General features: G+C 40.1%; 1 protein-coding gene across 2 annotated transcripts in view; it reads right to left on the bottom strand.

The window, feature by feature from the left end:
• Window positions 1-27,364, bottom strand: part of LOC122400918 (RNA binding protein fox-1 homolog 2-like) — a 324,965-nt gene that overhangs the window by 187,008 nt on the left and 110,593 nt on the right. For both annotated transcript variants that reach the window (XM_043402678.1, XM_043402679.1), the window contains one exon: window positions 12,409-12,452. The gene's annotated coding sequence lies outside the window, so the exon portion shown is untranslated. The remainder of the gene's footprint in view (window positions 1-12,408; window positions 12,453-27,364) is intronic.

The raw sequence follows: 27,364 nt of genomic DNA, 5'->3' as shown, positions 1-27,364 counted from the left end.
GTGGCGTTAAAATTCTTCAAGCCCGAAATGAAACGATGGAATACTTATTTTACACATTATTTACACTTACAGTATCTTGATATTTCTAAACTCTAAAAGGTACGTGTACAAGATTGGGAACTGTAAAATGTTACGAGATCGAAACTCTGATTTTAGACGATCATAGACACGACTTAAAATTTGTCTCAGACCCTAAACTTGAGAATTAATTGTTTTATATAAAACTCCAACCAAAAGTGTTTCGTTGTCTTATCTTGCAGCGTCCATTTCCCGTCTCGCAAATATCTCAGCCCTGTATATTAGTCAGCGAAATTTTAATTTTCCCCGAGTCCCTAAACGGCGAAGTTTAAACATTCGAATTTATATCTGGCCCTGGGCGAGGGAATGGTCGCAAAAATTCCAGCTTCAACGGTGCTTCTGACTTACGACCGATGATAATTGTTCTCCCCTCTACTTATCTGGCGCGGGTGCCGCGGTTGCGAAAATTTTCGTGCCCCGGGTCGAAGTGCACTTAGGCAAATTCGTCGAAAATGCAACGACCCTCGGTAACGAGCGTTCCTTTAATAGGTACGAGGTATTACGGATCGTAAAAGGTCTCGCGGCGTTGCATCGTCTCGGGCGTCGCGTTAGATGCCAATTTATTCCCTCAATTTTAACGTTCCCCGGGAAATTGTCAATAAACGTTGGCAAATATTTCATCCGCCGCGGGGCCAGCCTCCGGTTACGCTGTTTGACCCTTGTGGAACCGCGGACCATCGCCTGGAAGATACTTTCGCGGAAGTTATGGCAACTCGAGCGCGAAATAACGTTCCATCGATCCAGAGATCGATTCCAAGACACGAATCGCGTCGGAGTTCGCGTCTGTGTAATTCAAATAGGATTCTGAGAGGGTGGATTTTGTCTAACGTTTGAGTCTCGAAAATAAAATGGCGCAGGACCAACGAGGGGCGAACGAACGCGACGCCTCCCGCTAAGGTCAGGGCTCCGCTCCGGGAGTTTCGTGGCATTCAAAATAAAATCCAGCCGAGAGGTAAAAAGCGTCGCGACGAATTCCCGGGCGTCTGGATCGCGGGGAAAAGAAACGTCGACTAAAATTACCGTCTACTAATTTCGGATCTCCCTCTTCGCGATTACTTTTGTGCTAGAAGACGCAGGGACGTTGGAACGATTAGAAAATCAGAGTTTTATGAAATAGAAAGCAAAGGTGTTTTTAAAAACAGAAATAAAATATCTAAGAAATAAATATCTATCTAAATCGAACAAAAATAAAAACGACTTCTATATACACTGATATTACAGAGAATTTGACAAGGGTATCGGGAAATATTGACACAGGAGGAGCCATGTTTTCTTTTACAACGAAGAGTGGATGAGCCCAGCACGCATTCTTTTTGGTCGGAAGTTATGTCTATTAATAAAATTCGTTCTAGATCAATACTGGGTAAAGTTCTACATCGTCGCTATTTTTTCAGGGCTCGGTAGCAGAATATACCAATTAAAATACACGAGTAGGTAAAGCACTAGAATTAACCTCCAGCGTGAAAAATAAAAATACTCCATAATTTCGCCAGCACGCGTACTTGTTATTCTACGGCATTCCTCTAACGTCGAATTCGGGTCACCAGGAAACACTAATTATAAATTCAAGCGGCCAAGAATCAAATCATCCCACTTCTACTCGTACGCTTCAATTATGTAAATTTCAATCAACAATTCAGGCTCTAACTCCCACTCGTACGTGGTCGTAGAATTCTCGCGTATCTTTGCATCGATCATTCGTTAGAGTAACGACAAAAATTGCAGTAATCCCCGTATAATCGCCGAAACTTCGATTTTTTTTTCAACCGTGCTGTAGCGTTTGTACGTTCGAGACTGGATATTTCATAATTACACGCTTTGGAGCTTTTTTCCATCGGTTTCAGCTGGCTGTCGGACCAGATATATTACCACGTGTCTCTGGTTCCCGTCGCTGACAAATCCATGCCTGTCTGTATGTTTCTCTTTCGACGGTAGCCATGGTCGGGAATTCCGAGAGACCTTTCGAACATAAACATGGCGGACGTGTTTACACGGTCCCTTGGATCCCGGGCTTTTCTCGCGCGCGGACGTACAAGAGATTTTTTAAAGCCTGGTTCACACTAGTCCTGGACCCACAGAACCTTCAAACATTTCCATTGCGCCTAAAAGACTCCTACATGCTTCCATTTTTGTTGTATCGTGTACTATATAATCGTATCTGCACTACAGTGTGAAACAGATTTCCTAAGAACGTTATCCACTACGATTTTATTAGTTTGGAGGAGAAGGAACAATATAAATTGGCTGCTCAAGATCATTTCCACCTCTACTTTCATTGTATCTAAAAGACTCATACATGTTTCCATTTTTGTTGTATCATGTACTATACAGGATGTTCGGCCAACCCTGGGAAAAACTTTAATGGGCGATTCTGGAGGCTAAAATAAGACGAAAATCAAGAATACTAATTTGTTGATGGAGGCTTTGTTAAAAAGTTATGAAGGTTTAAAGTTCCGCCCGTAGTGAATTTTTTTCTAGAAAGTGGGTAGGATTTCGGGGGCACGTCTATTCACCAAAAATTATTGTAATTGACCCTCGCAACCGAAAATAATTTTTCCAGAATGATTTGAAACTTTATAATTTCGCCGAAAATCTTAAAAATTCGTTTTTCATTTTTAATAAATTTGTTTGACGCCCCACAGAAAAGTTGTCTAATACTTTTTTGTAGGTACCCATGAGCTCTACTTCAGAAAATTGGACCATTTTCATGGGGTTTTTCTCAGTTTACGGCGTCACGGAATAACTTTTTCAATATTGTTAGAATTTCTACATATTCTTCATTAAAATGCACGTTATTTGCATTTTGAAACATTAGAATTCTTCAATCCGTTCAGAAGTTATGACATTTTAAAGATTTGCATGAAATTTCAGGGAAGCATTTCTGGCCACACATTAAATTTTCGGTAAAGAATATTTTTCTCGAAAGTGCGAAGGATTTCGGGATATGTCTATTCACCAAAAATGCTTGTAATTGACCCCTGTAACTAAATATAATTTTTTTAGTACGATTTCAAATTTTTTAATTTCGTCTAAAAATTTCAGTACTTGCTCGAATTTTGTTCTCGAAAGTGGGTAGGATTTTAGGGGTATGTGTGTTCACCAAAAATGATTGTAATTGAGCCCCGCACTCAAAAATAATTTTTTCAAAATGATTTGAAATTTTTTAATTTAATTTTTTAATAACTTTTTAATGAAGTCTCAGTCAAGAAATTGATATTCTTGATTTTTGTCTTATTTTGACCTCAAAAATGTCTCATTAAAATGTTTCCCTGGGGTGGCCGAACACCCTGTATACTCGTATCTGCACTACAATGTGAACCAGATTCTCTAAGAATACTATTCACTACGATTTAATACTATAATACATTTTTTCGTCGACTGGACAGTAGTTCCATTTAAGAAACTTAATCAGATTTGGAGGAGAAGGAACAATATAAATTGGCTGCTCATGATCATTTCCACCTCTACTTCTATTGTGCTTAAAAGACTCCTACATGCTTCTATTTTTGTTGTATCATGTACTATATAATCGTATCTGTACTACAGTGTGAACCAGATTCTCTAAAAACGTTATTCATTACGATTTAATAGTATAATATATTTTCTCATCAAATGGAGTGTAGTCCCATTTAGGAAATCTAACCAGGTTTGTGGGAGATGAACAATATAAGTTGGCTGCTCAAGGTCATTTTGTGCCTAAAAGACTCCTAAATGCTTCCATTTTTGTTGCATTGTGTACTATACAATAATCGTAGTGAACCAGATTCTCTAAGAACGTTATCCACTAAGATTTAATACTATAATATATGTATCTTTTCATCTCCTGAACTCTTGTCCCATTTAGGAAATCTATCTTCAAACAGCGTGTGAACCAGCCTTTAAACGAGGGTTCCGAGAACTACTTAAAACACATTGCGCTTAGTTGCCATCGTGTTTACGGGAGGGGATTGCACGTGTTTGGAAAGAGCGAAAGACCGATGCTTCGAGGGAAAATGTCCGCATCTGGAAAGTTCCAGTCGGCCAGAAAGCGTCTGAACGTGGAAATAAAAAAGTTATGGATGCACTCCTGTAGATGTTGCATCGAGGAAGAAGGAAACGCGCCGAAGTGGTGCAGGAAATCTATAATCTTCCCCCTTCCCTCAATTTTTCCCTTATCGTTCATCTTGTTCTACCCGGAATATATCGCGGCACGCGAGCTCGCATTCGACGAGGGGACGTTTAAAATGGCCACCAGATGGAATTCTTTCGATTATTTCGAGGCCGGCCGCGATCCCGCTGGGCCCTCTGCGCCCGAAAACATACGCGCGGATCGAATTACAGGGCCGTATCCTGGCAACGATTCAATTTTTCCGGCTAAATATACTCCGGCGAGCATTCCGTTTTGAAACGTTCGCGAAAACACGGGCGGAATTTTTATCGAAAGCGCCTCGCGCTCGAATTAAAAATTAACAGAGGTCTGCGCGTCGCGCCACAGTTCGATTTAATACTGTTTTAATCGAAGAAAAAAATTAAACCGTAAACTGTCAATAAACTCGAATTGATTACGTTTTATTCGAACAATAGACGACGGATATGCTTTTGTTCGTTTAACGCGAAACATAGTTTGCGTAATTTAGATTGCAATTCTCGTGGAACTTAAAGACGAAGTTTTAAATTCATTTCGCCATTTAGACGCAATCGCGTTGATCGAAAGAAAGCTACTCGAATGTTTTTATCGATTGCCATTTATACGGGAGGGAAGAAGCTTATGGACGACGATTTTGCTGGGAGGAAAGTATAAATGTACGAACGAGAAAATCTCGAGTTCGGTGACGTAAGGGAATCGTACCTCGGAAACAATTTAGAGGGTAATAAACTATTTTCAGCGGTCTCTCTGTTGCAATCTACTTCCATTTAATTATTCGATGGAGCGTGTTGCCGCACGATGAGCATATCGTTACCTAAAGTATTATGTAAAAGTATTAATCTCGTTCGAGAAACCGATACCGATCGATAAAAATTTGTTAGGTCGCGTAATTTGTGGAAAATGGCTGTGGATTTGCGTCGTGCGGTGAGTAATCGATATTTTCCATTACAATCTCGATCTACTTGTCGAGATTGATAGCTCGTACATATGTATAGCACGACTATGTCAATACACATTCGAGGATTATTATTTAGATGTTATTTCCTAATGTTTGCAAATATACGATTATCTGTTTTACTTGTCGTTGATAAAATAGGACGGACATGCATATCCTGTCGATACAAAGGTTTCCTGTAGGATACTGGATACCCCGTACGTAGGTTGCAGTTGTTGCAGAAATTGGGATGTAGTTGTTGCACGGTTAGGGAACTACCTTATCTATTAAGGACAATTTCTACAATCTGCACGAAGGAGGACTGTTGTTCGAAGCATTGGTTTCCTTACTATCGAGGGCGGCACGTGTCTTTACGAACTGTGCCATCTGGTGTTCGAATTCGTGCATTATAATCGACTTGAATTGCAATCGAGAATCGAAATTGGAACTACGGTTGGACAATATGCATATATAAAATAATATTTTATTCCTGAGAGTCTGTCCCCTGACCCCTCTGAATGCACAGAGTTAGCTGCTATGACAAATATAATTGACAAATACTCTGGGTTCCGTAACAATCGTATTCTGATTTTGACAATTTTCCATCTACTACGGAGATCTTTGTCAAACAAATATTACTAAATATATCCATGAAATACAAATCTTCATACTTCTTATGCACAGAGAGTCGATCCTATGTCTAATATAACTGACAAATAACCTAGGTACCGTAAAAATCGTATTCTGACATTGACAATCTTCCATTTACTACGGAGGTCTTTGTCAGGGAAATATTACTAAATATGTCCATTAAATATAAATATTCATACTTTCTATGTACAATAGTTTGCTCAAATATCCATAAAAGTACCAGGGATATTATAAAATAAGACGTATATGGTACTAAACTGGCCAAGAACAGTCTAGATTCTCAAGTGAAAAAGTACGGTCGTCTTGATTCCTAAAGAATTGATATTTTTCTGGCCACATACCCAAATTTCCTTGTTCAACAGTTCCCATTCCTGGTTCAGCGATATAGTCATCCTAATATTCCGCAAACGAATGCTTCTAATCATCTCCTCTGCCAATTTTTGACGATAAGACCAAATGAATTGTCCAGGAGCACGCATCGTGACGTCGAACATTACAAAACCGTACGAACAGTTTGCGCGCGTTTACGGCTTGTTCCTTACCGCCCTCTTCAGGACTATTTGGTACTACTCCATTGGTAGTCGATAAGAGAGAACACTCTGGCGCGAATATTCAAACGACTTTGAACAATATTTCACTACTTCTTTTCATTTTTAAATATTTCTTACCTGTACAAATTATCACGCTTATAAATTACGAGGTTACGTTACATTAACTGAGAGCTAATTACAGTAAAGTAATCCGTATGAACATTTGTAATAAAATTATTCGTTCAATAATTTATTAATTTGATTTCTCCGTAATTTTGTCAATTATTCATCATTTTCTCTAGTCAACTATTAACTTTAATATTATAAGAATTGCAATTAAATAGCATTCTTCCCTAAGTACGCCACGGTTTTTCCTCCCGGCTGGTTTAAACCTCGCAATTTATAGTTTCTGACATTTATATTAAATTCTCCCTAAAGGTATTGCACACAGGCATAGCGAGATATTAAAAGTACAGGGTGTTTCAAAATAACAACACCAAATTCTAAGGAACCATAAACGATACCATGTTCTGAAAAGAGTATAATATTGCGATGATTTTGTACGACAGTGCTTCTAGTCATCAGAGGAAGTTTATTCGGGCTTTTCACTGCGAATTTCGCTCGGCCAACCGGGTTCGTCGCCGAAAACTCTGAAACGCTCTGTTTCGCGGAGAAATTAAGTTGTCCGTCTGCAGTCGTTGCGCCGTAATAAAGTCCACTCATCCACCGACGATTTCCAAGGCTTCTTATTAATTCAGACGCGCAGGCGGAAAAGCAAATACCTACTTCCGAATTATTCATAATCCCGATGCCTTCGGTACCCGGGTATAATGGAGCCCCGGAGAATGAAAAGCTCCTACTGCTCTGTTGATCCCTTTCAGGAAGCACTCGCGAAAAAAAAACTTGCTTCTACCGTCTTCCATCCCTTCCAGTCGTCGCGAAGTCGCGCGAAACGCTCGAAAAATTATTTCGAGGACCACGGTCACCCTACGAAATTCAAATCCCTTCGACATTAAAGACCGTGAAATCCGTATTCAAACGATCCCGTTTTCTTCCCGTTATGTAAATTTCTATTTACTTTTGGCCAAGAGCATCGCGTTACCGGAAACAGCCATTGTACGATCCCTGCGACTGACGTTCCATCTTCCTCCAAGACAAAGCTAATTACCCCGGATTTAATTAACCGACACGTACAGGCTACCTTAAATCGAGACGGATTTCGTGGATTTACTCGCGGCTCGAAAAATTGCGATTTATTCGTTGCACGGCGATGTACTAACTTACTTAATTTTGTAATTCGTTAAAGGACAATTTTAAATTTTACTTTGGGGCCTCTTTTGCAGTGAAACTTTGGTTTTAAGATTACGAAAAATTGGGTGAAATTACATTTCAAATCATCTGGAGAGGTATAAAATTGATAGACAGAATATTCCTGGCCTCGGGCCGGTATTTAATTTTGCTAGACTTTCTCAACCAGAAACCTGAGTGACAAGCAACACGCCTTTTCAAGTTCCATTTATCCTTGATAGTTGGTCTCCGGCTACCTCATGGTTATTTAATTCGTTCCATTTAATTCCAGCTGCTCGACTAGTCCTCACCGGTTGTCGATTTTTCTACACATTAGTTTTGCACGCACTTTCACGCCCACCTTCGGGCTCGTGGCACGTTATAACGCGAGTACACGACCTTACTGGAATTCAGTCTCGCGGACTGGGTTACGTAAATTAAATTACAATTCATTTTCACGTTTCCCTTTCAGACACAATGTCCAGGTAAAACTTCTCTGGCACTCGAAAATAATTCCTGATATTAACTTTTTCAGCCGGTTTCTGCAAATATGTCGAGTGTCTTACATGGTACAATTAAATGATCTTACAAAAACGTTATATTTCAATAGTTTATCTATATTCACACCTTTATGAATATAATTTTAGAAAAATTAAGATCTGTAGTTTCCCTTGATATGATAATTTATAAAACATTGACCAAGATGCATTCTTGGCTTATCTGGTCATGTATCACAAAAATAGGTCGTCTCATGTCTTCCTCCTGGTTTGTTTCGACTAGAACAAACTTTGCAATCCTTCTTTGTGCCAGTAAGAATTACATGAAGCTTTCCGTTTAGACGAATTTCTTCAGAGTTGGACGTCGAATTTGAAGATCTATCTCGTGGTTAACGAAAATCTCCTCTCAATTTCTTGACCAAAATTTTGCGAAAGTTCGAATGTGTAACTGGCTGTTCGTTTCTCTACCTTTTAACATGTTTGTAGGGAATGTACGAATTAATTAAACAGATTTTTAGTCCTCAGAAAAATAATTTTCTCTCACTCGCCATTCGTCCTGCCGCGCGAAACGTCACCTCTCGTCCGCAAAGGGTTAAATTTTTTTTAGCTAGTTAATAATATTGTCAATGATAATAATACGAACAATTTTGTCGCCATTACAAGCGGGAGAATTCGTTCTGGAACATCGAATCTCCCACGTGGCGAGTGATCGAATTTTCTAGGAAACCGTACCCGACCACGCGTACTGGAGTTCATCCAATTCGAGGAACCACAGATTTGATTACGCCCCGCAGTTTCCGGTTCGCTGCTCGCTGAGATTATTAAAGGGTAGCCGTTATTACCCCTTCCAGTCGCGAAGACTCCAGACTCGTACACGTTCCTTAAAAGAAAAATCAGAGAAACTTCGAACTCGAAAAATTAGATCCTACGTCTGAAATATTGCTTCAGAGTCTGGTATAAAATTGAGACGATCTGTAATTTTTAATCTATGGTTTGCGAATATTGGAATTAGAAAACTCTGCGTGTTTTCTCGTAGGCGCATTTTCTCGTGGCACGTCAGCCCCCGGGATCGATTTCGACGAGAAAATCGAGCGAAGCTCTTGACGCGTACGTCGTCGCGTAATTATAAACCGCCCTTGTAGCTTATAATTACGGCTTGTTTGCTATTACGGAAGCCTGGGCGTAAGAAGATAGTTGCCAGAGGGTTGACGATCCCTGCACGAAGATCGCGCGTTTAAGAACTTCGTCGCTCGCTTTCCGTAGGATGAATGTTACAAAGTCCGACGATAACTTTAACAGTGAGGGTAAATTGGCCCTAAACACGGGGACGGGGGGTTCATTTCGGAGGCTGTGTGTAATTTCGACGCGACGCTTGTTAATTACGCCCCTTATTGCCCGGGAAATATGGGTCCACGCGCGCGCGTACGCGGGAAATTGCGTTTTCCGAGATCGATTCGATGGCTCGATTTTCCAACTTGACTCCCCGGGCTTCCTTGCCTCGATCTTACTCGACGTTCTTGTCGACGTTGTTACGTAAATTGCAATAACAATGTGTCTTCGTTCCGCCAAATTGAGCGTATAGAGAAAATGAAAGCAACAAATGACTTGACTTTCCACTCTGTCACGCAAGGATGTTTAGACACTTCGTGTGTTTTGTTTTTCCTACTTTAACCGGCCCATTTAAAATTCTGTACACGTAAATTTATTCCATTGTAACTAGAAATGGCGAGTGTCTACTTTGTAGGAAAGTTTCCAACGATGTCGTCCTCTCCACTGTATTGTCAAACTATCGTGCTTGAAAAATCGCTGTACAAACAAGGAAATTGAAGACCACATTCATCCAACTTCATAATAGTGAACCCAGTGAGAAGGTTCTTCCTTTCTCGTTGACACGATGTACAATGACGAATCTGATTCGTTACAAGTTCTTCATCTCAATAAGTCTACTCACTTGTCATCGAGTCTTATACAGTAAGGAGCATAACTGAACCAATAACGTTTTCACAAACTGGTGCAAAACCTAGTTTATTCTTTTTTTTCATTGCTAAACGAGAAGATATTAACTGCTAAAAAAATTTCTTATGCCACTTCTAACAGTGATAAAGATAACTATAATGTTTGTTTTTAAATATTCTCCTATATTCTTAGCAGTAAATAATGATCTATACAAAACTAGTGATTATTGGTTAGTGATTATGCTCCTCACTCTATATTAAAATCAACACTTTTTTACATTCATGAGGTAACAGTAAAATAAATGTACTCTTTCTCGTGACGACCATTCCTTGTAAAAACAAATTTAAACAATATTAAATACGTTTGAAAAATTACATTAAATCGTACATCAAGGGATGAAATATGAAAAATACAGGGTGTTCGGCCACTCGTGGGAAAAATTTTAATGGAGTATTCTAGAGGCCAAAATAAGACGAAAATCAAGAATATCAATTTGTTGATGGGGGCTTTGTTAAAAAGTTATTAACGTTTAGAGTTCCGTCTGTACTGAATTTTTTTCTCGAAAATGCGCAGGATTTCGGAGGTATGTGTATTCACCAAAAATGACTGTAATTGACTCCCGCAACCGAAAATAATTTTTTCAGAACTATTTGAAATTTTTTTTTCCGTCGAAAAATTTCACACCTTCTTGAATTTTTTTCTAGAAAGTGAGTAGGAATTCGGGGGTATATCTATCCACCAAAAATAATTATAATTGACCCCTGCAATTAAAAATAATTTTTCCAGAACGATTTGAAATTCTTTTTTTTCGTTGAAAATTTAGGAAAGTTATACATATACATATCTAGAAGTAATACCTAGCCAAAAATCAAACTAATCCGTTTGGGGGCACTTTTCACATGCATTTCCCGCCAGACCCTTTAGGTACCTAATTAGGTTTTCGGTAAGGAATTTTTTTTCTCGACAGTGCGTAGGATTTCGGGGTTATGTGTAATGACCAAAAATGATTGTAATTGATCCCCGCAACCGAAAATAATTTTTCCAGAACGATTTGAAATTTTTGATTTTAATTGTTAATAACTTTTTAACGAAGTCTCCATCAACAAATTGGTATTCTTGATTTTCGTCTTATTTTGGTCTGTAGAATATCCCATTAAAATTTTTCCCAGGGATGGCCGAACACCCTGTATAATACAGAGAACGCTGTATACTTTTTGTGACTAATAAAAACATGGAGCCTGGGGAAGTTTCTTCCGACCACTTATTAGAAAAGCAACTTCTTTGTTTTGACAATACACTTAATTCGATTTCGTGGAGCGTACCCGGAGCTGGAGATACATTTTCACCGTCTCGGTTTTTCCGGGGCGCTGTACATTTTACCCCGACCTCCGTTTCGCGGACGTTGCGTCTCCCAGTCCGTAGTTTCCTCGTCGGGTACGAAATTCTCTCGTGTTTCTGTCGGGTTTAAGGTCAGCCAAAGAACGCCATTTTTCCGCGGCAGCGCGACGGACGTAAGAGGATTAAGTTGCTTTTCTTGCTGCCGGCTTTGCCGCCGGCGGACAGATGCTAACGTCGGCCATTTTCGGTTCGTTCCCCGTTTCTTTCGCGGCTGGCATTCGTCGATCCAATTAATTGAAATTTATCGACTCATCCTCGATGGAGGAAATTTCATCCATGACGTTGCAAAGTCGTGCGAATTCTGTAATTTCCAACAGGCTCGAAACGAGAAACCCCAATACGAAATTAAATTGCACGAGTATTACAGAGCCGCGATTTATCAAATTCACCATAAACTTTGTTCCCTTCCTTTCGATCAGAAAATTGGTTCTCGAACAAATAAATACTCTTTAGTAGACTGCTAATACCGCGCCATTGAACGTGTTCGCGAGCATTGAAATCACCGAGCAAACTCAAACACCGACTACCTTTGGCTAGATACGGAGGGCTTCCCCCAAATGAAAATTGTTACAGTAATTGAAACTGTTAACTTTCCGCGAAACTTTCGCCGCGATTAATTAAAAAACTCGCCCCGGGGAAAAATTGTTTCGCCGAAAATTAGAACGAGAAGGCGTTCGCGCGTAATTCTCGTACGTTTTCGCGACTCCGTCGCGGTCAAAGACGCGCGTTTTTCGTTTCGAACCTTTGTCGAAAGAGAGTAGATTAATATCGCGAGGCGCGGAAGATCGATACTCGAGCCCGGCGATGGGAGAACGTCCTTTGAGCTCGTTTCCGGATGAAGTGGGATTAAGCGGATGGGGAGATTAAAAATTACCGAAGCGGGGTTAAGTTACCCAGAAGACGAGGATCCTATCGGCTAACTCGAAAGATATAATTAAACAGCGTACTCACAATGTGGGGTAGACGGTGTGGCGTCTTGGCCTGGGTGGATCAACCTGCAACGCGAAGAACATTTTATTAACGTGACGTTCCGATTCGAAAATTTGGGAAAATCGATTCTTCGAAACATGGAGGATCAGGGTGGTTGCGATCCTCGAGTTCCGTAGCTTTTCCATTAGGAAAATGTATTTGAATTTCGGGGTAGCTCGGGGGATTCGATTTAAAATGGAAATCGAGGGCACGAAATTCGTATCGGGATCAGGAAAAACCAAAGGAGGAGGAGGGCATTTAAACGTAAATTACGGGAGAGGCGACGATGGCAATTGGTCGAAAATCGACGGACAAAACGTTGTCTCGCCCAGTGATCGATAGTTGAATGCTTGTTGATGGGGCGAGAGTCTTTGTCGAATCGGTTTTTTCCCTTTGTAAGTGAAAACATTATAAAACAAATAAAAACAAATTCGCATTTGTCTGTCAGGTCATCGTTTAACCTTTGTGAAATAAAAATCGTTTAAAGAAATCGTTGTTTATACATTTGAGCCCCTTAACACTTTGTTCTTAGCGTTTGGTCTTGTTGAAAAAGTAAGATTTTTATGTTCTCCAAAATCCCCTAGCTTTCTCGAATGTCAGGGATGGCGGTTTTCGGATTCAAAGGTGATTTTCACCGGTGTGAATGGAAAATAAATTCGACGGGTCTAACGAGCTCCAGTGCACGCACGCGACGATGCAATTTCGAGCGTACGTGCGTCGCGACGAGCGTTCCTCTGCGGAGTTTCTGAGGAAACTCGAGCCGACAGCGGTTTGCTGGCCGCCGGGGCACGGTCATTGGATTAGTCCGTACGTGTCGATGCGCTTAATTTCGGACGCCGTAAACGACGCCCGGGCCACGGGGGTTTTCAATTTCAATCCCGACGCGTTATCCGCGTCGCAGCCCGCGCGTACACCGCGTCGCGTCCGTTCCAATTACACTCTCGCAGTTGCACCTCCGACTGCAATCGCGACCAACGCCCTCCGGTGCACACATACGCCATGGGATTTATGATCCAATCTGTCCCATGGCATCCACAAGTTACCATCTCCTTTCCAACCCAGGAAAAGTGGCCAACATTTCACGCTAGACGTTCCACATATTTTTGTTGCGTCCTGACGCGTCTACTATCGATGTTAGAAGCAATACTAAGGAGGCAGTCTCATGTGAGACTTCAAAAAAATCAATTTTTCGGAAGTAATTTTCGGTATGTAATCTGTAAGTAAAGTCTATGTAAGTTTCTTAACTGGCGCAGATAAAATCACAAAAATTAAATTAGCAACACGAAAAGTCAATGAAAATTATTAAAAAATTTACTTTGTATTCCTAAAGGATAGTTGAGTAAACTGCGAAAGTGAATTATAGAGTTGGATGTGACATTTACTTACAAAAATTTAATAAAGATGGTTTAATTTTCAGAAATCAGAAATGTATGTTAATCGTGTCTTTCAAGAATTTAATTTGCTGGTGAATTGTAATAGGAGGTTCATTGGAGAATTTTTTAAAGAGGCTGTGGAGATCAGAAACACTTTGGTTTGTTTATTGTTAGATTCCTAAAAATTGATATCCTCCAGAATTTTTTATTCAGTTTTCTATGTGGCATCAAACATTACGTTAATTGTATATTTTCCTTACTGTGCCACGAGGGATATCCTGTACAAGAATTCTACATGAAGTTTAATAATCATAAATTCTACCCATTTTAATAAAATTAATCGTTTCTCGTACGCTTATGTAATTCTTTTGTTAAAATTATTACAGTGGAGATTTTAAATTACCGTGGCTTTTACGTATACCGAGATCCATTAAAGAATTTATACGTCTTCCGTAGATTTAAAGTGAGTTTATTTAAATACGTAATTAACATTCTCACTTTTTTCGACAAATAGGTTGTCTAAAAATATTCCACAGTTTCTAATTTAATCTTCCATTAGAAATAATGAAATGACAGTAATTGAAAGATGTCTGTTCCGTTCAATGGAAAAATAGTTAAACCTCAGACGCATGTAGTTCCGAAGCTACTAGTATTTTCTTCATAGCTGAGCCACTGTTAGAAGCAGCAAAGCTTCCCCTTTAAAATGGTTTTTGGTTTTTGACGATCCGACTTTCCGTTTTCGAGATATCGTAATTTATGTAAATAGGTAATTTTTAAAAAATTCTCTTATGGCGCTTCCCGTGTTAAAACGCACTACTAACGCGCATGAAATTACTAAAACTTTAATTACTTGCAGTTTCGAAATTATTAGTATTTTCTCCATTATTGCGCCATTGTTAGCGGCAGTAAACCTTCCTCTTTAAAATGGCTTTTGGTTTTTGACGATCGGACTTTCCGTTTCCGAGATATCGTAATTTATGTAAAAGGGTATTTTTCATAATTTCACTATCGCTGTCTCCGACTAACGCGTCGCGTCGGACCTCCTTGTCGCACGTTGACCCATTGACCGAGTAACCGAGTGACGTCACGTTTACTATTTACTACGTCACGTGAGTTCATTGATCTCGCGACGTAAACAGACCCTTCGAACTCACGCGATCGACTTGAAATTAAAATCGCTATATCTCCGGAACTAATAAAGCTATCGACTTCCACAAACGCTCATTTTAAAGGGCATTTGATCCTCTATCCAATGACTATACCAGCGACTATAATTTTTGCTGCCTTCTATGTTTATTTTCACATTTACTTTGACGCTACGTACACAGAGTAGTTTCAGCACTTCCTACTGATTATACGACTGATGTGGGATAAAACTGGACTATAAATTGTTTATTTAATTGACAATGAATTTAAATTTGTATATAGGGTGTTTGCGTAATTATTACCCAGTACTTTTTTTTAAATAATTGTTTTCTTTAGAACTAACTACAAGGGCGTTTTATCTTTTATCCGATGAAAATTAAAAAATTTTTTTAACATAAAAGAGAAGGATAACTTACGAATAAACATCAAAGCATAAGTTTCTATACATATAATGGAAAAATTAGAAGTACGTTACCTCGTAAAAGAGAGAAAGAAAGTCATTTGACCAGTCTTACTAGGAATGGGTATACATGAAGTGCCGGTAGGTTTAGTGTTAAAGCGTCTGTTCTCTGTTTAACGAAGATGGACCCGAAACGGAAAACCGAAAGCGTTTAGCGGCGTTGTCGAGTTACTTAGAAGCAGCAAACCGGCAAAGGTAAAACGGGGTAAATAAAGTAAAAAAAGAAAGGTGGGTGAAAATCGCCGACGGAATCGAGGTCGACTAGGAATAATAAATCGTTCGCGGTGAAGTCCTTTTCAAGCTGGAACGCCGCGAGCCGGCGTGTATCCTTTTCAGGAAGACCCGAGGGGTTCTTACGTACGGTGACTCGAATTACTCGAGCCAATCGATCGAATTCGATCCCCGGTGAAACAAGGATCGTCGATCGACTCGGACAAGTCGATCCCCCCCTCCCTCTCCCCCTCGTCTGCCGCTTCTTGTTTCGCCGCCGACTCTTTTAGCTCCGATGCAAGTTAATTCCGTTCTTCGAGGTAATGGTCTTTGAGAGGCTATTTTTCTCTTTCGAGGAAATGAAACAGAAACAGTTCTCGGAGCTTCTTGCGATCGAGAGAGTTGATTAAACGGTGGACTCGAAAAGGGATTAATGAAACTGGCCTTGGGGACGTCCGTCAGAGGCAGCAAAGGACGCCGGGATTAAGGAAACATTTCGTGGACCATGGTAATTTACAATTCGCTCTTATTCCGTTGTAATTCCATTCGCAAACGCCTAATTCCGCATGCAATGGACGGAGTACACGATTGAATACGATCTCGTGCAGTCGCGGGAGATAATACGAGTTCGCGTATGACATTATTCGACAATATGCGATTCCATTAACTGGCACATATAGCATCGCGTTTGATCAGACATAATCCCATACGATGGCGAACGACCATATGCGTCTGTATATATATTATATCATTGCCTATATAACATCAGATATGGCCACTTGTGACTCATACATGGTCCATATTCAATCATATATGCTCGTATCTAACGGGAATCTGGTTCATATCTATTCATATATGATCGTATAACGGTCCGTATCCATCTATATATTTTCTATACCGTGGAATACTAACGATAAATAAATAATCGTGAAATTCTAACGATCGTCGGGGGGATCGTAGAAATCGTTATTCACCGTATCGTCTTTCGACCCTGTTTGCATCCTGTTTGCATTGCAATTTTGGTAGCTTACGTCATTCCCCCGGAGAACACTCACACCTGTTTCGATTTCGTGAATCTCTCGCAAATAATTCTGCAAACCGTTCGAATCGACGTGCACCGTGCTCATAACTCGCTCCGACGAAGTTATAAACTCCATTCCGTCTAATCCCAAACTTCGATCGTAAATTCGTTACTTAACAAATTTAATATTTTACTTTCTCGCGAACGTGCAACGGGCTGGACCACTCGTTCAGCCCAGCGAGATCATAATTTATTACACCGTATTTCTGAATCTCAACGCATTGTATCACGTGTCCTCTTCCGACCCGATTCAATTTGCATTTCAATTTCTCCAATCATTATCTGGCTTCGAATTCGTCAGATTTCGCACTCGTTCGATCCACCGCGACCATTACGAAGGACTTTACCTAACGAACTCGTTAATCGTTTCTTCGAACAATTAAAACGCATCGTTCGGACCTCCACGAACCGCTCAATGCAATCCTTCCCACTTAAGATTTCTCTTCTCTAGGAAGTAAAAATTAGACTTCCTCGAAACCACTTTGCAAACGTTGCTAAATTACTACGAATTAATTTTTCTAAGAAAATTCCTGGACAACGGAATACAAATTCTCGACGTTGATGTTATTTACACGATTCATTTCGACTACGAGCCCCGTTTGGCGTTTGAGAGATTCGAAACAATGGTCGAGAGACGTTCCCCGAAAAATCCAATTAAACCTACGGGTAGACTGGCGCCAAAGGAACCGGAAACGAGTTCATCCCCCGCGTACAAATCGCGCCGCGAGTCTCAAAAGCGTGGTCCGCGAACGATTGGGGGCGGAAACACCGGAAAAGCGCAATTGGCCATCGTTTTCCGGGTTCGAGAACTATAAAGCAATTACTTTTATTCCCGCTGGTAATCGATTGCTTACCTACCAGGCGAGTACGTGCCCTGTATCGTTGCATCGAACATTCCGAACTGCGCCATAGAACAGCGTCTCACGTTCCCGTCGTATTTCTGTATCGCTTACGAGCAGTCTTTCGTCTTATCGAATTCCCCGGGCATGGCGAACCGGCCACTTCCGACGATAATAACATCCAGAACCTAATATCACCGTTAAGCCATTCTCTGGGCTCGCAGACGCCGCATTACGAAAATATTTCGCCACCCCGTATGGCCCCAGAGTTAATAATAAACCTGCAAACATAATATAGACTGCAACTTTGCAAAGATGGCGTAGGATAATATTTTTGGGGGATGTTTGGGTGGTTGAATCCTCCATTTTAATGTTCTAAGCAGTTCTCTGAGGGTTTAAACAATTTTAAACCTAACCATATCCCCACTGAATTCGTGCAGTCGTTTCATCCGACAAACAATAAATCTGCAAACATAATATGGACTGCAACTTTATAAAGATGGAGTATGTCAATATTTTTGAGGGATGTTTTGGGGGTAGAATCCTCCATTTCTAATTTTTAAATAATTCTCTGAGGGTTTAAACAATTTTTTAACTAACCATGTCCCAGTGAATTCGTGCAGAGAATAATAAACCTGCAAACATAATATAGACTGCAACTTTGCAAAGATGGCGTAGGATAATATTTTTGGGGGATGTTTGGGTGGTTGAATCCTCCATTTTAATGTTCTAAGCAGTTCTCTGAGGGTTTAAACAATTTTAAACCTAACCATATCCCCACTGAATTCGTGCAGTCGTTTCATCCGACAAACAATAAATCTGCAAACATAATATGGACTGCAACTTTATAAAGATGGAGTATGACAATATTTTTGAGGGATGTTTTGGGGGTAGAATCCTCCATTTCTAATTTTTAAATAATTCTCTGAGGGTTTAAACAATTTTTTAACTAACCATGTCCCAGTGAATTCGTGCAGAGAATAATAAACCTGCAAACATAATATAGACTGCAACATTGCAAAGGCGGCGTAGGATAATATTCTAGGGGGATGTTTGGGGGGTTGAATCCTCCAAGTTTATGTTTTAAGTAGTTCTCTAAGAGTTTAAACAATTTTAAACCTAACCATGTCCCCATTGAATTAGTGCAGTCGTTTCATCCAACAAATAATAAATCTGCAAACATAATATGGACTGCAACTTTATAAAGATGGTGTACGATAATATTTTTGAAGGATGTTTTGGGGCTAGAATCCTCCACTTCTACTTTTTAAATAGTTCCCTGAGGGTTTAAACAATTTTTTAACTAACCATGCCCCAGTGAATTCGTGCAGAGAATAATAAACCTGCAAACATAATATAGACTGCAACTTTGCAAAGATGGCGTAGGATAATATTTTTGGGGGATGTTTTGGGGGTCGAATCCTCCATTTTAATGTTCTAAGCAGTTGTCTGAGGGTTTAAACAATTTTAAACATAACCATGTCCCCACTGAATTCGTGCAGTCGTTTCATCCAACAAATAATAAATCTGCAAACATAATATGGACTGCAACTTTATAAAGATGGTGTACGATAATATTTTTGAGGGATGTTTTGGGGCTAGAATCCTCTACTTCTACTTTTTAAATAGTTCCCTGAGGGTTTAAACAATTTTTTAACTAACCATGTCCCAGTGAATTCGCGCAGAGAATAATAAACCTGCAAACATAATATATACTGCAACTTTGCAAAGATGGCGTAGGATAATATTTTTGGGGGATGTTTGGGTGGTTGAATCCTCCATTTTAATATTTTAAGCAGTTCTCTGAGGGTTTAAACAATTTTAAACCTAACCATATCCCCACTGAATTCGTGCAGTCGTTTCATCCGACAAACAATAAATCTGCAAACATAATATGGACTGCAACTTTATAAAGATGGAGTACGACAATATTTTTGAGGGATGTTTTGGGGGTAGTATTCTCCATTTCTAATTTTTAAATAATTCTCTGAGTGTTTAAACAATTTTTTAACTAACCATGTCCCAGTGAATTCGTGCAGAGAATAATAAACCTGCAAACATAATATAAACTGTGACACCATAAAGATGGAATAGAATAATATTTTTGAGGGGTGTTTTGTGGTTGAATCTTCCACTTTCATATTCTAAATAGTTCCCATGAGAGTTTAAACAAATTTTTACCTAGCCATGTCCAGCAAATAATAAATCTACAAACATAATGTAAACTGTACCTCCATGAAGATGGCGTAGGATAATATTTTTAAGGGATGTTTTGTTGAATCCTCCACTTCCACGTTTTAAATAGTTCCCACGAGAATTTAAACAATTTTATACCTAAAACTGCCATCGATTAACACGCTGACTGCCACCCATTTTAGTAATGTTCCTCAACTTCGATTCAAATAATGAGAAATTAATGATTTTGGGCAAGTAAAAATTTTGTGGGTATCAGGGTTCGTTCATGGTAAGTGTTTCGAAGGAAATGGTCGGTCACTACCATGGCAGCCACCGCGTTAAGGGAATATTTCTATTTTAATTCGGGCCCCGCGATCGCGGCGAGCGTGCGCCGGAAATTGGGGAATTTATTTTCGACGAGGACGCGCGTGAAGCAGTTGGAGGAACGAGCTCGAGCATCACGCGATTGTTCGGGTGTAATTGGACCGAGGGATGAGTAGAAAATGCTCTGTTTGTTGATGGCCTCAAGCGAGCGATTGGCGAGGTAACGAGAACAGAATCTATCGATTTCCTTTCTTGATGAAGATTACTGCGCAAGATTAATGACCGTATTCTTACTTAACTAGATACAAATGTTTCGTCCGATGGGAAAATTAAAACATCGTCGATGGTAATCCTGGTAGCGTTCGCAGATTCTATCGCGGCTTCGATAGATTTAATTACCGTGTCCATCGTTATTTTTAAAAGATACGTGCATCGATGGAAATCATAATTACTGGTTATCAGTAAGGATAGCGTTTATGCTAAAACGAATATCTCTACGACCTGTGCTCGTATGAATAATTAAGTTCAATGTCATTTAAAGATCACCGCCGCTATAAATCGTTAAATTTCGCTTAGCGTGAACTAGGGCAGCTTTTTACAGTGACTGAGCGGTCTCGATTTGTTTTCTCGAAAATTTCCACAACGACCTACAGTCTTTTTTTAACGTTGGATTCGCAAGTTTCGCTCGATTTGAATCTCCCTTGGAATCTGTAGCCAAAATTCGATTCGCTCTATTCCAATTAATCTGTTTTGCACGGTGGAAAAATTGTATTTTTCGAAGGCTCGAAATCCGAATCGAACTATCGACTGTGTAATGTTTCTCAGTGTAATAATTTAAGTAACACAAGGTAGCAGGAAATTGGGTACCATCTCGGGGTGTACGGAAACGTTCTTCTTCCGGGCATGTGCACCGGTGCGCGACGCAACCTGCCGCGTCTGTAATTACATCGCTGAACTCCGCGAATTGTCGTGTTCGCGGTAATGGATACACGAACTACCGTTGTCCCGAATAATGGAGTCGCGCGTAACCCTGGTAAAGCGGCATACGTCATGCGCGAAGAGGATAAAGTCAGCGGACGACAGACTGAAAAATTCAACCCTGGAAAATATGGCCACGTTCTTGGAAACCAGTCCATCCTACGAAGCATCGAATGTACAATTCTAAACTAATCTCGAAACTGTCAATATTAAAATCGAGAACAACTGGCCTCTAAAACAGTGTTTCATCCATCGAACATAAAAAATTACTTTATCTGTCAATTTGAGGGGCTCGTGCGTGCTCAGAAAAATGCAGAGATGCACTCAGCGCGTGGAAAGATGAGAACAGACTACAAAGGAACGGGAGATCAATATTACAAACGAACCGCTGGTCGATTGCCGACTTCCACAAATATTACAAATCTTTTTTCCTCTTTTTTTTTTGCAAAACGTGCTGCTAGTCCCGTGTCCGTTTCCGACGAGCAAAACTCGACGAAATTGTTTCGACGTTCCATTGCGAGCCCCTCCCCGGTATCACTTCCAATCTCAAATATTTGCCATCGAGTCAAATATTGAAAATTCGATTCCACGGGTAACAAAAAATTCGTAAACGATCGGCTTGCGTTTCAGCTGTCGTGTTTATACGCGATCGTCGTACGTTTACGAGTCTATTGTTACGTATAGTCCGGGCCACGATATAGCGAGGTCGTAAAATCGAGTAGGTGTCAAAGTTACACGTTTCAGCTCCCGAAACAAGTGAATTGACAGAAATACGAGTAGCTAAGGGCCTTAGACCATAGTCAGGGCCGTACGAAGAAATGTTTTATCTAGAGTCACCATTTTTAAAGGTATCGTAACAGGTAAAGGTCTTACTTAAGTCCTTAACACTAGAACTACCGACAATTATAGTGAATTTATTTGTGCCAAAGCAATTAAAACGATAGATACATAACAAAATATATGATGCAATGGAAATAAATGTATATTCATTCTCTTATAGAAAATTACAGTAAACTTTCAAAAATTCAGTTGAATAAATTTTTTACAAGTCTTATTAGAACTTACGGATGGGTCATTTTGACTGCTTTGGTAGTTCTAGTGTTAATATCTTAATTTACCTGCTTATAATATATGTATGTAGAAAATGGAAAAAGATAGTGCAGTTACGGACACAAAAAGATATTCAAAAAGACACCCTCAAGCAAGATGTCATGTACGGCCCTAAGTGCCACAGCAGTAGTCGGTCCCAACACTCAAGAGTTTAATTTACGACCTCGCTATATCGTGGCCCGGACTATACGCGTTAATAGACGTCAAAGAAAAGCGCTTTGGCCACCCTACGACTCTGAACAGCGATAATCCGGGGTCCAAACGCGTTTACCACCCTCTGCATTCTCACAAATGCCTACAAATAAATCTGCTTCAAATGAACAGTCCCTAAGAATTCGCGATCGAAACAATTCTGTATTTCGAATTTCTCGAGCGACTTTATTCGCGTGAAGAAAAGAGGACGTTATTTTTCCGAACGAAACTAACATTTAACATTGTTCGATCGGATGACCCGTGCAGTGGCGAGATATACGACCGAACGTAAAAGAGCTTACGACCTATTCTTCCGTTCTAAGCCAGAAAGACGCGTCTCACATTTTTGTCCCGCTTTGTTTTCACGTGCCATAAAACTGAGATATCTTTTATACGCCTCCGTAAAGAAATAAATGTATCTTGAGCACCGAGGACGTCGAAACGCTAATAAAGGCGCGCACAAAAGTCCAAGGCAATTTAGCTAGCAAGTCTAAGCCAACGAGCGCTTAAAAATATTTTTCAACTTGGAAATCAGAAGCGGTACGATCGATAGGAAATCTTTCTGCAAGGATTCGCGTTACCCTCTGTCGTTTAATCGTTGGGATCGGCGGCCACGCGACTACAGACGCCCCTGGAATGATCTCGCCCCTATCTTTGGCGCTTTCACTTTATTTCAGGCTCGATCAGCGATCGTGGTATCCCGATAACGCGCTCGATCGGTCGGAAGTGATAACAGAGTGCACCCCTGTTCCCTCGTAATCGTTCGAGGGGCTTCATTGTTATTGCGTCTCACCTCTGGAGCGGGAAGATATCGAGATTAGCCCCCCGGAAGGATTCTACGACGACCTGGAAAAAGTGTAATCGGCGCCCCCAGCGTCGTCGTCGTTTAAATCGAAATCGAAATCGAAACTTCTATGTTTGTTCCCCATCGATTGTACGACTGATCTGCGATAAAATTGGATTGTAAATTGTTTATTAAATCGAGAATGAATTTAAGTTTGTTCACATGTTACGATGTTTGATAGGAAACGTGCTTCGAACCGTAGACTATTAACAATCAGTTTCAGTGATAAAACGCGATTCTTAATTGGTATCTTCGTTAATACGCGCCAGGGGCTAGTGCCGGAAAATCTGTTCCCATAGTTCTTCTGCAGAGTAACCTATTTTACCAGAGAATCTCGAGAGGAGTAAAAGGATTCTTTGAGGGTAAAGTTAAAGTAAATGCTCCTCGGGCCGAGAACCACGGGTCCTTATTCTCTTAGCAAAATACGAGAAGATCGCGTGCTCTTTATCCCGAGACCCTGTTCGCGTCTCGCTTTTCAAGCAGGGAAAGGATCTTCTCCAAGGATCGGGGCTAAAGTCCTCCGATAACGGATTACTTCGTCCTTTCTACCGACTCTTCGAGACTCGCGTAGGAAACAACCGACCGTAAAGCATTCTCTCCCCTGGCGATTATTTGCATAAAAGCGAACTAAGTCTGTTGTCGCGTCGTTATCGCCGCTTTAATTGCCGAATCGAGCGCGATATTTTCGAGTTTCTCTCTAAGAGGCGTAAATCCGCCGGGATATTGCCTCGAAACGGCTCTGTTCTCGCGAAACTTTCAGTTTTTAATTAGGAGAGGTAAAACTCGAAATATTAAGGAAAGTGTATCACGATAATTTGACCAAATCAGTGCGATTATCTATAAAAGCAGATATTCTATTTTCAAATGATTGAACGCTATTTTTAATGCCATTAATACGCATTATTTGCATTTTGAAACATTAGAATCCTTCGATCCGATCAAAAGTGGCCACACATTATATTTTCGGTAATGAATTTTTTTCTTAAAAGTGCATACGATTTTGGGGGTATGTCTATTCACCAAAAATGATTGTAATTTACCCCTGCAACTAAAAATAATTTTTCTAGAATTATTTGAAATTTTTTAATTTCACCGAAAATTTAAGGGGAATCAGACATCTATGGTCAGACATTGTATTTTCGGTAAAGAATTTTTTTCTCGAAAGTGTGTAAGATTTCGGGGGCATGTTTATTGACCAAGAATACTTATAATCGACCCCTGCAACTCAAAATAATTTTTCTAGAATTATTTGAAATTTTTTAATTTCACCGAAAATTTAAGGGGAATCAGACATATATGGTCAGACATTGTATTTTCGGTAAAGAATTTTTTTCTCAAAAGTGTATAAGATTTCGGGGGTATGTTTATTGACCAAGAATACTTATAATCGACCCCTGCAACTAAAAATAATTTGTTTAGATCGATTTGAAATTTTTTTCTGTCGATTTTTCTTAAAAATTCGTTTTTCATTTTTACTAAATTTGTTTGATGCTCTATAGAAAAGTTGTCTAATACTTTTTGGTAGGCACCCATGAGCTCTACTTCAGAAAAAAGTTTCATTGAAATATATTCACTATTGTAAGAGTTATGGCTGTTTGAAAATTGGACCATTTTCATGGAGTTTTTCTCAGTTTACGGGATCAAGAAATAACTTTTTCAATATTATTAGAATTTCTATATATTTTTCATTAAAATGCGCGTTATTTGCATTTTGAAACATTAGAATTCTTCAATCCATTGTGAAGGTATGACATTTTAAAGATTCGCATGAAATTTCAGAGAAGCATTTCTGGCCTCACATTAGATTTTCGGTAAAGAATTTTTTTCTCGAAAATGCGAAGGATTTCGGGATATGTCTATTCACCACAAAGGCTTGTAATTGACCCCTGTAACTAAATATAATTTTTTTAGTATGATTTGAAATTTTTTAATTTCTCCGAAAAATTGGCCACCTTCCTGAATTTTTTCTCGAAAATGCGTAAGATTTCGGGTATATGCGTATTCACCAAAAATGATTGTAATTGACCCCCGCAGCTAAAAATAATTTTTTCAAAACGATTTGAAATTTTATACTTTTCGCCGAAAAATTTTCCGGTCGGTATCTGTATTAATGGGTATTCAATCCCGTGAATAAATAAATAAATTATTAGTTTAAACTTCTTAAGGGCCCAATAATCAACTTGAGGTTAATAATGACAAAAGTTTCACTGGCTACTCGATCGGGGAATTCTCGAGGGCACACGAAAAGGTTACCGCCCTCGGAAACATCAACCTCACGACCTTTCCAAACAGAATTTTTCTACGCTCGTCGAGTTAGCCGGATAACAGGATTTCGCGCACGACCCCCGACCCGGGTTCAGTTATTCACAGAGACTGCCATCTATCCAGCGTGGATTTCCAGATGGAATTCCTGTCGCGGGAAATTTCGCGCTGATTGGCGAGCACCAAAGGGAATAATAAACGGCCGCGTCTGATTCCGCGTTGCCCAGACGCCGATGTTAAATAATGCAACCAGACGGAAATTGAGCGATCTAATGGAGTACGTTACGACACGGCCGCAGGATTTAATTCGATTCGTCGTTCCATTCGTCGCTAATTTAACAATTTTAAGAAGTTGACGGGGAAACACTGGCTCGAAATAAATAACAAATTTACTTGCCTGGTTTCTCAAGAGTTCACGTTTGTAATTCTCAACGTCGCGGAAATAAAATAAACACGAAAAACCGATATTACTTACTCCGTGCTAGGAATATTTATTTGCAACAGAATATTTCGCGAAGAAAACGCCCAGGAATATTCTAAAAAATAACAGAATCTCAGAACTTATTTTTTGTTGTTCGCGGTGTGGTAAAACGCTTGGAGAATCGTCAGAGGTTTTGCAACGAATGTTGAAAGGGACCGTTGCTCAAAGAACCCAAGGGGGGCGGGACTGCACACGCTGACCCACATTTTGTTCCCGCGGCGAATGGGATCGCGATAGGTACGAAAACAGTGGCGGAACATCGTCGTCGTCGATCAGATTTGCCACTTTTCCCGAGTAAATTCGCGTTCAAACGTTGGAAGACTTTCCATCGCGATTTCGCTGGGTGCTCGCATCGGCCGCCTTCCAATTTCCTCTCGGCTCGCGTGCAGCAATAGCTCGCGTGCCTTTTATTCCTATTGCATCTCCCGTTTCAGATCTCGAGGTTGTCCCTCGTTAGGGGTGCCTCGTTCGACCTTGCACCGATCAAAACTGCCAATTTCGTCCACTTTCCCCCAGAAAAACGCGCCGGAAAAAACTCATTACGCGTTTCGTAGATATTTGATAATTTCTAAATCAATCTTCAAGAAGATACACAGTACACACTTCTCTTTTCGAGATAGGATAGTATTAATTTTTCATAACGACGCGATTTTGAAAGTACATTTCCAATGTTCTTAATCCACGTTTGGGGCTGTTTGCCTCGTGGATTCTTTTTGTAGATATTTGATAACTTCTAAAACAATCTTCAACAAGACATATAGTAATTATTTTTCTTTTCGAGATACGATATTACTAATTTTTCACAATGACGCGATCCTGAAAGTGGATTCTCGACGTTATTAATCAACATTTTGGGGCTGTTTGCCTCGATGAAAGCGTGGGAGGGCGAAGGAGCAGGTTCGTTAAGGTTAACGGCAGTCACAATGGTGGCCAAAAGTTGGTCGCGATACCAACGACACCTCACCCGCGGAGTTTCCCCAGATAACTGGGTTATCCCGTCGGGTTATCCGAAATGTAGGTCGTCCGTTGAAATTTACGAGGGGACACGCGTATCCTGCGGCTGCTGGGCCGATATTGCGCGGTACAACGGAATCGTATTGTCCCGCGAATTCATTTGCCCGCCGCCTCTCGAATTAATAACGAAGATATCGCTCGCCGGGGATACGTCTGCCTCGATAATTAACCCCGCGTTTCTCCGCGAATCGCGATATTTCCGACCCCGTCGATGCGTTTAACTCGAAAAGCGAAAAGAAAACAGAACGAAAACCAATTGGAAATTTCCCCCGTGGCGATGTATCACGTAATTTGCGCTCTAATCAGAGCTCGAGATCGAAGTATCGAATTTTCGTGGGATCTTCCCTTCTACCGTTTTATACGTGCAATTTCAAAACGGAACGATTTTAAAAAATTTCGAGAATTTTTTTCATTAGTAAAATTTTATACTTTATTCGATACCAACAAAC

The sequence above is a fragment of the Colletes gigas genome, unplaced genomic scaffold (assembly GCF_013123115.1).
Source record: "Colletes gigas isolate AHSC1104 unplaced genomic scaffold, ASM1312311v1 Colletes_gigas_Sc00020, whole genome shotgun sequence".
Lineage (NCBI taxonomy): Eukaryota > Metazoa > Arthropoda > Insecta > Hymenoptera > Colletidae > Colletes > Colletes gigas.
Note: the sequence above shows the minus strand (reverse complement) of the source record. Positions and strands in the feature narration are given on the sequence as shown.